This window comes from Corvus brachyrhynchos, unplaced genomic scaffold (genome assembly GCF_000691975.1).
Source record: "Corvus brachyrhynchos isolate BGI_N302 unplaced genomic scaffold, ASM69197v1 scaffold17, whole genome shotgun sequence".
NCBI classification, from domain to species: Eukaryota; Metazoa; Chordata; class Aves; order Passeriformes; family Corvidae; genus Corvus; species Corvus brachyrhynchos.
In genome coordinates, this window is record NW_008240046.1 from 569,275 (window position 1) to 581,899 (window position 12,625).

Consider the following 12,625-nt stretch of genomic DNA (forward strand, 5'->3'; position numbering starts at 1 on the left):
GTATTTTGAAAGCAGTCACGGATGGTTTGTCCAAAGAACCCAAGCCTATATAACAGATTTGGGAACAGAACTATGTCATATCTAACAGTTCACTTCTTATCAAGCCAATTTCTTCTATTTCCAGGATATCACTTTGAGAATTAGTCTCTTAGAATTTTAGGGAGGGCTTTTTTCCTCCTTAAATGCATTTACAGGGTTTCTACATGGTTCCTGCTCTACTGAGTATTCAAAACAGATGAAAGAAAATGTTGGTAGCATTAAACATTTTTTTTAAAGCTCAAAATCATGCTAAAGTTACCTTCACCTAAACTATAGCAATTTTCAATTTAGTCTCAAACTCAGATTCAAATAATGTATTCAAGCGTCTAAACAGGGTCACTATTTCTGAAACATCTACTCAGAATCTAACAGTGTTTTTTGTCTATGATCTTTTGAAATATACAATATAGTGTATTTTCTTATTGACATTGTGCAGACTCTGTATTCACTCATACAGTAACTATATATTTACTTCTGATTTTGCTCGCTCCATATTTGTTTTTCCCTATGATCTTTTCACTGTTTCATGTCTCCTTTTTTTTTTTACATCATTTTAGTAAAAAAACTTATAACATTCAGACAAGTTTGAAATTAAGGCAGAGAAGCTTACTCATTCAAATTAAGATACTTGTGTGTTAAACTATTATGAATTAATGTTGAAACTAACAGAGAAAGATATCAAACCAGAAATACTGTAGGTAATTATTCATTGACCATGCCAAAGAAGGAATAAGGCATTTCTCTGACTGAAAATAGAAGTTCTTATGCCATATTAGTCTTCTCTATCATGAGTGGTTGTCCCCAGAAATACTGTACCTTTTTTTATCCTCCGTCTATTTCTGCCTCATAATGTTAAAGACAGTACCATGATTATACAAATTTAAACAACTTCTATTAAGTCATCTAGGATTATTTCTTTCTTCTAAAGCTGTGATCAAATATTTCAAGTGCTTGGTATCTAATTCTGAGTTAAACAATTTCCTGAATATGAAGAGGTATCAACATTTTCTGAAAGAATACTGCATGCCTTTGTAATAACCTGACAGTTTATAGATTTGAGATTAATCTCAAGCAAGTTATCTCAAACTAACTACATAAAACAGTAGATCAAAAATAAATGTTATAGAAATGATATGTCTTTCTGGTATGCTTTAAAAAGGCTTTAAAATGAATGAATGTAATTATGTATCCAGGAAAAAAACCCCAAAACACAAGAACATTTCAACATTTTATATCATTAGGAATGACAAATTCCCTTCAATTTGTTTATCATTTCTCTTTATTAATATTCATTGCTTTTGAAATCTCTGGAAAACACTGAAAAAATATCTTTATTCAAAATCACTTTTAATTGAGTAAATCTGTGAGTGCTTGGTAGATGGAGAGAACATATATTACTGTAGCATTTGTACAGCATAACCTGCAGGTCTTTCAGGTTTTTCAGTTAGATGTTATGTTACCAGTAAAAGTAATTTCATTTCAAAAAAATGATGCTGCAACATGGAAATTCAAAGGTTTAAATAATTTGAAAGATTTAACATAAACAATAAAAAAATCATATATTATTTAAGCATAGAAAGATGGGTTGCTGAGCAAAATAAGCTATTTTTGAAATTAAAATGGTCAGTTCAAATAGCATGATTATTAATGAAATCTAGTTTCACACTATTACTTCCAATATTTACTTATTTTTGAAAGTATTTTCACCACATAGATGAAATCCTGAATGCTGATTTTTGTATTTAAAAGTCAAAGTGCAGGTAAGTGAATAAAGACTTGTCCTTCTTGTCTGAATGTGTATTTGTGTAGTGGATTCATTGAAATATTTTTACAGCTGACATACCTTTCCTTTCTCCCTTTTTCAACTTTCCTTTCACCCTTTTCACCTTGGCTGGCACAGAGCTTCTCTACATTATGTTCTAAGAATGGATCATATAATTGTTTTCTTTACACATTTTCTTTCACCATTGTTGAACTGCAGAACTAGCAGTTGTAATAATTTTCTTTTTTAATATAATGACCTAGATTTTCTGACAAGCAAGCTCTTATTCATTTAGTACTTTGGCTTTTCTTTTAAACTAGTCTATCTCGGTGACTTGCAGGAGTATTACAGAGCAGCAAATTCATCAGCATCCTTTAAACTTTGTGTTTAAGCTCAGATTTTCAATTTTGAATAGTAATAGCCTCTACTTCTCTTACTGGAAGAGCAAACCTTGCAAACATGTCTTTATCTGTGAAGATTTCAAAATCAAAGCTGAGAAAAAAGGAGACACAGTAACTGCTTTCAGAACCCCTGTTTTCCAGCCCCATGCATCTGCAATCCCTTCTGCAAATGATTATACCACCTCAACCCACTCATTTGTAAGATCAGTAATACCCAAACAATACCAGTTAATAACTTAAAATTAATAACCCAAACATTCCTAACACCCAGATAAGTTTGTTCCTTATCAGAGCATAACGTTATTTTATGGAGTCTTGTATTGAGGACTCAATATATGTTGATAGCAGTTTAACCAGAAAGAGATAAGGGAAGTAGAAGAATGAAACACTATTTGCCTGCTGTTGGCTTGCTTGTGAAGATTAAGCCCCAAAGTCCAATCATGGAATCTGTTCAGAATCAATTATTCAAATTACTGTCATTGAGGTGATGTGTCATTTTGTGTTAAGGGGGTGCAAAGTATCATCATAGTTAGGCCTTACTGTATTTTAAATGCAATTCAAGTACTAGTTTTGCACTAAACAGCTCAAACCCCTGAAATGGGACAGGTGGTAGAATGTCTTTTTCCTTTCCCAAGAGCATTTGCATGGTGAATTACTGATCGCTTTTCAAATTGAAGCAGAAAATTAGTGAATGTAGGTCCCTGTGAAACTTAATGACCTATGGTGTTTAGTGCTTGCTGAATAGGAGTTTTAAAGATTTACATTTTGAATATTTTGCTTGAATAGAACTCTCCTCCTAAACACCTCTTTGTGTACAGTTCCATTGCTTTCTGAAAATAAATGCAATTCTCAGAGCTGGAGAAAACATATTAGCTATCATTAGACTCTCGTACTACAGAGATGGAGCCTAATACAGATAATTAGAGTTTATGTGAGGATTGTGCCATCAATCAGCCCGTCCTTTTCCCCTTTTCTCTTTCCATTGATAAAGCATTTTATTTCTAGGGAAAACAAAAATAAAGTTTATTGGCTGTAGGCAATAACAATGACAGCTTTAGTTTTGGTTTGGTTTAGTTGGTTGGTTTGGGTGGGGTTTTTTTAATGCAGTAAATTTCTTGAACTACCACAAATTCCCCAATATACCATAAATTTAGGCTTTCTTGTATGTCTCCTCCTTTTCTTCTGATAAATTTAGGTCAAATTAATATTGATATCTTCCTATAAATACACCCAGGTTACCTGGCCTAAGTACAGATTGCTTGGAACAACCTGAAACAAGAGCACAGCCACAATACTGAGGTACATGTGTTGTGTATGTCAAAGCATTGGATACTGCATGAACAATTGCTCTAAGCATGAAATTATGTCCAAGTCTTTCAGGAAATAATGAGGAGAATTTTCACCAGGAAAAAAACCCCAAAAACTAACCAAACAACCACCTCCCCCACCCACCCCAAAAAAAAACCCAAAAAACAAAAAAACCCTGAAAAATTTGGAAATATATCATTTATGAAGTTCATTTTTTTCCAGGAAAGGTTTTTAAAATATAGAAAAAAGTGCAGATAAAAATTAATACCTTTGCTTAATTTAAGCATCAGACATAACAATATAGATAATATTCTTATTATTTTTATAGGTTAGTTCTTTATTGCTGTTAGTATCAAAGAAATTCCTTTCTATAATTGCTGCATATATTTTTCTTTCTATTTTCTTTTCTATTTTATTTCAACTTTTTAGAATAAGTTAGTGCATACATTTTGCTCCTTTGTTGTTTTGTATAGTGACTTAGCTTTTATATTCTTTGCAAGTTCCATGAATGGGAATGCAACAAAGAGTTTTATCGAAACTTGGTTTAGTATTTTGAAAATGATGAGGTTTTATTCAAGTCACACAATTTCCATGAAAATACAAGAAAAGGGATCTAAATAGGATTTGTGCCTCTCCATGTAACAAAAACTACAAGACAATACAAAGATATTTCAAAGGTGAAAAATCTATCCAGAATTTTCAAAAGTTAAATAAAAGGAGAAAATCTGTAATGTTTCAATGTGATTTTATTATTATATAGGTATTTTAGGGGCACTTCCTTTAACAGTGTACCTTAACTATTAAAAAAATATAAATGTTTCGAATATATCACATATAGAAATGTTTGGATTTTAATTACATAAGGTTACACAGAAAATTCAGTCTGGGAAACACAAGTTTTGCAAACCAGAGAAAATGAAATAATGAAGAGAGAAACTCCTAAAACACTCCATGCCACTGTATCAATTTATATACTGCTTTGCTGACTGCAGATCAATAGAAATCAAAACAACACAGAATACAGATGGCTTTTACTTTTCTTCTTTCTTTTTTTTTATGTAGACACTTTTCTGCATAAGCAGTATTGTCATCCATAAAGGCAATTTTCAATGCATGCCAAATTATTTCTAATTAGGTTATATAATTTCCCCTAGTAAATGAGAGATTAGCAATTCTTTTAATAGTCTTTGTTTTGCCAGTTGTGAAAATGATATTACGTAAGTAGATTTTAATCTAGAATTAAAATAAATGTCCTAGAAATTCCTTGGACAAAATGTAAGAGTAACATATCTGCAGAATGAGGAAACTGAACGAAAATTTAGAGTTTCATATCAGAATTTTTTCCAGATTCAACCGATATTGCTGCATATATGGCCACATCAGCTGAAAAGATATATTTACACTCATATATAAATATCATGTGCATGCCTCTGCATCTGGATAATGTATCTATCATACAGATCCAGTCCGGACCCACATGACCATGTGTATCGGTAATAGTTTATTATTTTTAACTTATTTTTGTTATAGCAAAATTTAAAGATAAATAGTTCATGTAAAAAGATTTTTTTCCCAAATCTTGCATTTGATCCTTCAATATTGCATTAAAAATGGGTTGGCTTTCTCAGTATCCTTTTTATAAACCTTTTTGGATAGCCAAAGTTAATTTTAAACAATTTGCTCTGTCATCTTCAGTCAAGTGTGTGGATCTGATTACATCTAATTGTGAAGTTTCTGTTGTTGTTAAGGCTGTTTGGGTTTTTTTTTAATCTGGGTCTCTTTTTTTGTCACTCAGCTGTAAAATACAGGAGGCTTTGGCCATTTATCTAAATAGACTTTCCGCAATTTATGTAACAAGTTTTTATATGCTTAAACTGAGGTACGAGAGAGGAAATGAATAAATGTTTAATAAAATACTTGGGTTTTTATTCAACAGCCCAGACTTAGTGAAACGCCTCAATTAAGTGTATAGCTAGATTAGTTACAGTCAAGGTAAAAAGCTCTCCCATGTGATTCAGTACAAACAAGACTGGAGTCATCCTCTGATAGTTTTTCTTTCCTTGCAGAAAAAAATATTCCTTGTCCCTTCACAAGAAAGCCATTTGTGATTATGTTCTACATAAAGACAGGAGCACACCTCAATTTACCAAACTTGCTACTGCTCATCTCCATTGCCTCCATTTTTATGATCTTTGATATTGAATGTTTGCAGTCTTTGTCAAGAGATGCTGGAAGAAATCCGACTGTACGTGCTCTTCTTTCCTGATGTGAAGGTTGAGGACCACAGTTCCTCCAATGTTTGCTTCCTAGCAAACAGAGATCTCTGTACAGTAAGTAAGTCAGGGAGGCATCATCAGTCCAATAACACCATTTGTGTGCTACTTGAAAAGACAAAAATGAATTTTTAAGGATTTAAAACACTTTAAGAAAATCCAAGTCAGAGATATTCCCGCACTTAGTGCACTCCTTTGTAAGACATCCCTGGTAAAATGGAGTTTGATCTTTTGGTGGTCTGAGCAGAAAGGACACCAGTTACTTCCTAGTCAAATACAGCATGATGATAGTAGTAGTATGTCAAACAGACTATAATCCTCTGAAATATCACTGAGGGAATGATTCTGGTTTGCATCAGACTTAAATGTTGTAACGGCTTTGGTTGTCTCAGAGCACGGGTTACATTGCTGTATCTGATAACAATGTAAAATGTCAGCTAAAAATGGTCATATTCTGAAATGCTTTGATAGTGAGGCCATAATATGGCCTCATAAGATAAATGGTATGAGATGATGAGATTCTTCGTCAGAGGTCACTGTGGAAATATGAAGTGACATTGCTTTTTTGTTAAGATTAAATTTAATATAAATGTGTTGGGAAAATACCCTACTGTTCTTTTACTGCTGATGAGATTTTGTCTCAGTGTACACTGAACATGCCAAATAATCATTAGTTATATTATTTTATATACTTATTTCTAACTAGTAAGCCTATAGTTAGGATTAATAGAATTTCTTTCATGAAGTTCAGAGCTTAGTATATACACATTAGGGTGCCTAGGCACTTACGGAACAGCAATAGCATTCCACAAATAATGAGAACACCTCTTAATTCAGCTGAAGTCAAAGCCACAAGTGAGTAATAAATGTATTTGTTCTCCAGTTAAATCGATTCCATGCAGTGCTGCAAGTGCTTATTATGCATTCTGTTTATTCCACAAGGAGGAAAATAATAGTTCTTTTCCTATTCTGCTAAAATACCACAGTACAAGGCATCTTATTTGGTTTCATTTTAACTATGCCAATTTCACTTCTAATCAGCTTCTGTGTAAAGCTTACAGTGATCTCAAAGCTGCTTCTGGATTATTGATTTCTATTAAGAGAAACAAAAGAGGCATTAGTTTGCATGTCATGAACACCATTTTGATACATAGAACAACAGTTTTGTTGGGGCTTTTTTGTTTTTTTCCAACAGAGATCAGAATATGCATTTCTTCCATGCATACATATTACTTACTTTGTGATGTGTATCACTGAGACAAGATTCAGGATCTTACATAAAATTACTTTTTTTTGTCAGTGCAGTTCTCAGCTGATAATGTCCAAAGATAGCATATGCTTCTACCATAAAGGATATTAATAGGCTTTAAGATTGCTTGGATAGTCTATATTGCAGTTCTCTTAGACACTAGAATAACTTATCAAAAAAAAAACAAAAAAAAACCAAACCACATTTATAAGCTGTTTTCTCAGAAGCAGATGAGAGAAGTAGAACTGATGATAAATTTACTGTGCTGTGCTGTAGAATCCTGATTCACAGAAACCTTATGGGGATGTTTTACAAATGGACCATTGGTTGCAAAGATGCATATGCTGGTTGTAATGCAAAATGCAATGAAAGCAAGCAATGTAGTAGTACTTATTCCTCCTTTCCTTCACATTCTGCAAATCCTTATCAACTAATTAATGACTTGAATTAATGTGAGAGGGAAGAAAAGAAAAAAACTATATATTTTAATTTTGAATAAAGAACCTTGAGCGGATCTGAATAGGCTTAGGGCTACCAAAATCTTTGACAGAAACACAGCAAAATATTGGAACACAAAATTAAGAATCAGGTTATGGATACTAAAACCAGCTACATTTAAAAATCCAGTGCAGCCACTCTACTTAGACATCCTTCCCATCATTATTTCCTATCTAAAACACTTATCTTGAAAAATTATAAACAAGTTTCTAATGTTGCAAAATACTTCTGAAACACAAATAATCAATCACTTTTAATATTTTTTAGCCTGCTTTCTGCCAAAGGGTTCTTCATCACCTATCATGTCTGTAGTACTTGATGCTTGGCTGGAGCTCTCAGAGAATTTGACCATGAATAAAAAATCCAGTTCTGGACAAAATTGTCAAGCTTATGAGGAAGATTGAATTTCCCCTTATAGCAAATGGTCCTCCAGACACATTGAGATTTCCTTTGTCAGAATTTTGTTTTAATTCACTCACTGAGAGGGAAACAGTTTCTTTTCAATTTTGACTTCAGATGTTATGTAATATTCAATGTCATTCTCCTATTAGCTACAATTATTTCAGAAACTACACGTGCCATCTCACATGGCACAATTGAATGAATGACTCTTTATGCCCTCATATATAGTAAGGAAAAGTTGTCTGAGTACATTTAGTGACAGAAAAATAAAATAAACTGGCATAGTCAGGAACAGTAAGGGGTAGAGTCAGTACCTTTGAGGGGATAAATATGACATCTTAGATAGAGATTAATAGATTAAGTAGACTAAATACAATTTCTGAAAGGAAGGTCTAGAATATAAAGCTATATTTTACTGTAAATGTGAATATTCCTACAGAACACTGCAGTGCAGAGAAGGAATAAAAAGAGTGAGAAATTAGTTCTTTGTTGTCCTGCTCTAGGGAAAAGAAATTTTGCATCAAGCTTTACAAGAGGATGTGACTTTGGATACTGCTTGAATGAATCCCATCAACGTAGTTATGTTAACTTGTAGACTTTTATATACTTTTTTCCACTAGAATTTATGCTCACCAATATCCTTAATATAGTTATACTTTCCTGTTTGTCAGCTTACATGAACTCCAAATCATTCTTGGGAAATTCTTCATTCACTAAACATACTTTTCATTGAATTTCTATATAAAAAATACTAATTAAAAGTAATGAAGTGGCCTACTTCTAAGTTTGTCAGCCCTGTTCTATGTATTAGCATGGATATCTTTGTCTAGTCATATTCTCAGCTGTTATAAAGCTGTGTGATTTAATGGAATCGATTTAAAATCAGGCCAATTTGCAATGGACAAAGATTTGGTCCAGGAGAGGCAATAAAACAAAAGTAATACAGAATCCACATTGGTGGTTAGTGGACAGCAATAATCATTCTTGAGCACTTACTCTCCTTTTAACCTCACTCTTTTCCAGGGTGTTGTGTATTGCAATAATTTTACTATTTAATGCTGCTTAATTTGATGGGGGAAAAAAAAAAAGTAGCCCCAAAATAATTTTGGCAATTCAATTAGACTTGTTTAAGTTCTAGAGAAGATGAGGAAGAAAGATGGAATAAAGAGAGTTTAAAATGAAGATCAAATGTTAAAAAGTAGAAAACAAAAAAAACCAGTACAGAAACAAAAAGAGGTTTCATACAAGCTCGATATGGATATCAAAATTTCTATTAGTTGTCTGCTTATATTCCCATCAGATATTCTCAGTGTGTTTCTGTTTGCAATCTGTGAGGGAGGAGATTGGCTCAGTCTACTTTTCCTACTTCTCTTCTAACCCTTCAAGATTGCTTTGCTCCCGTTCTTTAGCATGTTTTGTCTTTCTTTACTTTTTAGTTTAATGTCTTTCAATAAAAAGACCATTCAGGATTTCATTTGTATAGATCAGTACTTTGTGTTTAAAACAAAAAGCTAACAAAATCAAAGATTCACTAGAAGGTACAAATAAAGATAGGGAGGAGGGGGAAGCAAGTGATGTAGGAAAAGGGAAGTGAAGTTAGAGATTTCATGTGTGAATGTGCCTGTAATTTAATATCTAAAACATTTGGTTGGATAACATGAGGAAGCGTATTACAGAGCCTGCTCATGTTAGTACAAATTAATTAAATATCAATTGGAACAGTAACAGTATTTCCCTGCTATAAGTTGTCTTGCCATACTTGCATTTTCCTCATTCAGGAGGGAGCATAATTAAAGGGAAAAATCAGAACTTCGCTATTATTGTTATTATTACTCTAACTTGTACCTACTGAATTCAATAGTGCCCTTCAGCATCTCTATCACTTTACAGGTATGTGTGAAGTAGCTGTTCTAGTCTTTCTCCCTGTGTCGTAAGAGAGAATTTTTCATTTCTATTGGTTAAACAAAACAAATTAAATAGCATGAAGTGTATGATGAGAAAAAATCATTCTCAGCCGTTATGCCTAATGTCTTCATAAATCTTGTCTTCTTGTTTAGGTCTCATTACTGAGCAAAAGAGATAGTAATGTATCTCTTTGGGAGGTTTTAAGAGCATTTTTCCACTAGCCCACCTAATTTAAAGGGACTTTATGTTAAGAGCAATGTGTAAGCAAATCTCTTCTGTTAAGTGTGCAGTGTAAACTGTGGTACATGATCAAAATAGTAAAATAATGAGGTCACCATTTGAAGAGTCAGCAGTCACTGCAGTGTCTGAAAAACTTCTGTTTCATTTTAAACAAGAAATAACCCTGTCAGCTGTGTTGCAGTCAATGATATTTTAATGATGACCACTGCAACCTTTAAAATACTATAAACAAAATCTTCAAAAAAGACTACAGACTACATAGTTCATTTTATTGAATGCCACAATCATCCTATAAATTGCAACTACTTTTTAAGCAGAATTATTTCATTATGTCATATTCATATAATAGAAATTTGATGGTGCCATGAAATGCAAACATTTCTCAGACTCATGAAACCCACATTCATTAAATTCTTGCCTTACTCCAGACAACTGATATGAGATATTAAGAGTTAAGATACTTTCAAGACAGATGGAGCCAGTAGCCCTGTATACATTAGCAAGTAGTTGCAGGAGCTTCTGACTGAATTATCTATAGGTTTAGACACAATCTATGTCTAAACCCACAATGCATTAGTTTTACTCTTTTGCATTCATCTGAAAGGAATCCAGCTCATGCACACTGAAACTGCACCACAGTACAAAGGCAAGTATTAAGGGCTCCTGGGAGATTCACTGAAAACTGTGTGGCTGGCTTTCATTGAATTATCTGTGTAGAAGCATCCATGATGGCTACTTCCATGATTCTGAGCTATATTTATATACTTTTAAGTATTACTTGATGTAAAGATCTGTCTGCACCTCTCAACCATTTGACTATTGTAACAATAGGTTTGTTCCTTTATTTTTTGTCTTTCATGATAATGTTACATCTGAACAGACTCAATCTAAACAAAAAATGCTAAATGTTGAAATACTGCATGGCCACAATGAAGGCAATCTATTTTTTGCAGCTACTTTGCCTAGGTTTTGTAACTCCTAAAAATATTGGTACTGAAACTCCAACCAGTGTCTGTTAGTACAGATTTTGGTTCCTCCATAATTGAGAGCCTTAGCAAAAAACTGCCCTTAGCAGGGCAGTCTCTTTAAGAGAATAAAAGAATATGTCAAAGTTGCAAGACTGAATTTTTCATCTTAAGTATGTGTCAGTTTTGTTGACTGTTCAAAGTACATTCACCAAATCTTCAAAACTTAGTCTTCAAATGCATTTAATAGTCTATGAGGACAGGGTGACTCATACATTGCAAAAACTGCCTCATAATAACTTCTTTTCTTTTTCTTAAGCAGATGTGATGTTACATAAAGGGTGACAAGTTCATTTGATCCCATGAGAGTATAAAAAAATCCCAAAGCTCACAAAAATTGTCTCTAAGTATTTAATTTTTACTTCCCAGAATCTGTCAGTTACAGTTCAAGTTTCTCTTTTTGTTTTTTTATATAATTTTCAGTATAGACTATACTTTTCTATGTTGTTGAGAATTTGATTTCATCCTTATCATTTACAGGAAGGACAGACTATACTTTTCTATGTTGTTGAGAATTTGATTTCATCCTTATCATTTACAGGAAGGACACCAGCAGACAACTTTGGAGCTGTATGTTTCAATCGAAGAATTTTACAGCATGTGTTCTATGGATGATCTAGTGTAAAAATTAAGAAAGGTCAAAAAAGTGATGCATGAGGTACTACTGAACAGATGCGTAACATGAAAGCTGATTTTTACCTCAAAGTCTATGTACAAATCACAGTTAAAAACCAGATTGATATAACATAAAACATACAACATCTAACAACAAACACAACAAATCTCTAAAATTATGTTATTTGAGAACTACCCAGGAATGCTAGAGCTCATTAAGGAAAAAAAAAACCAAAACAAAGCCAATGATAGGTCTGATAATCCTTAAAAAAAAGAGGGATTTTTTTGTTTATGAGTTCTGTAGCCATCCACATGTTTAAAGGAAAAATACATAATAAACCTAACTTTTTTTTTTACTGCTCAAACAGAAAAAACAGAAATGAACTTGGCACCAAATTACCTTACACTTGGTATCTTTCATGGAAGAATTTGCATGGATTACAGTAATTCTGCAAAAGGTAATTCATCTCTTTTTACATGGTGATTAACTTTATTTGAAAGGAAGACAATGTATAAGAAATATAGTGGTGAGACAAAAACTTTTAGAGGGGTATTTTCAGAGCATCACCATATTTTAAAAAGATCACATGACATCACTATGAAATTACAACATATGGTCAAATCTGTATAGGACAAATGTGCTTATATGTGGAAAATGTATGGATATGCGTAGATTTGCTCTCTTCTACAATTATTCTTGATTAAAACCACCACAACCAACAAAATTCAAAGTTATTCTGTTTCTATAGTATGGTCAAATGTATGAAAATTATTAATTATTAGTGGTAATGAGGTTATAGTTCATATCAGCTTGTCTCCAACCCAAATATGTGTGCTAAAGCACGGTAATCAAGAAGAGTCTTACCTGTATTTTCTAATACTGCATTTTCTTAGGCAAGAAGTTTACA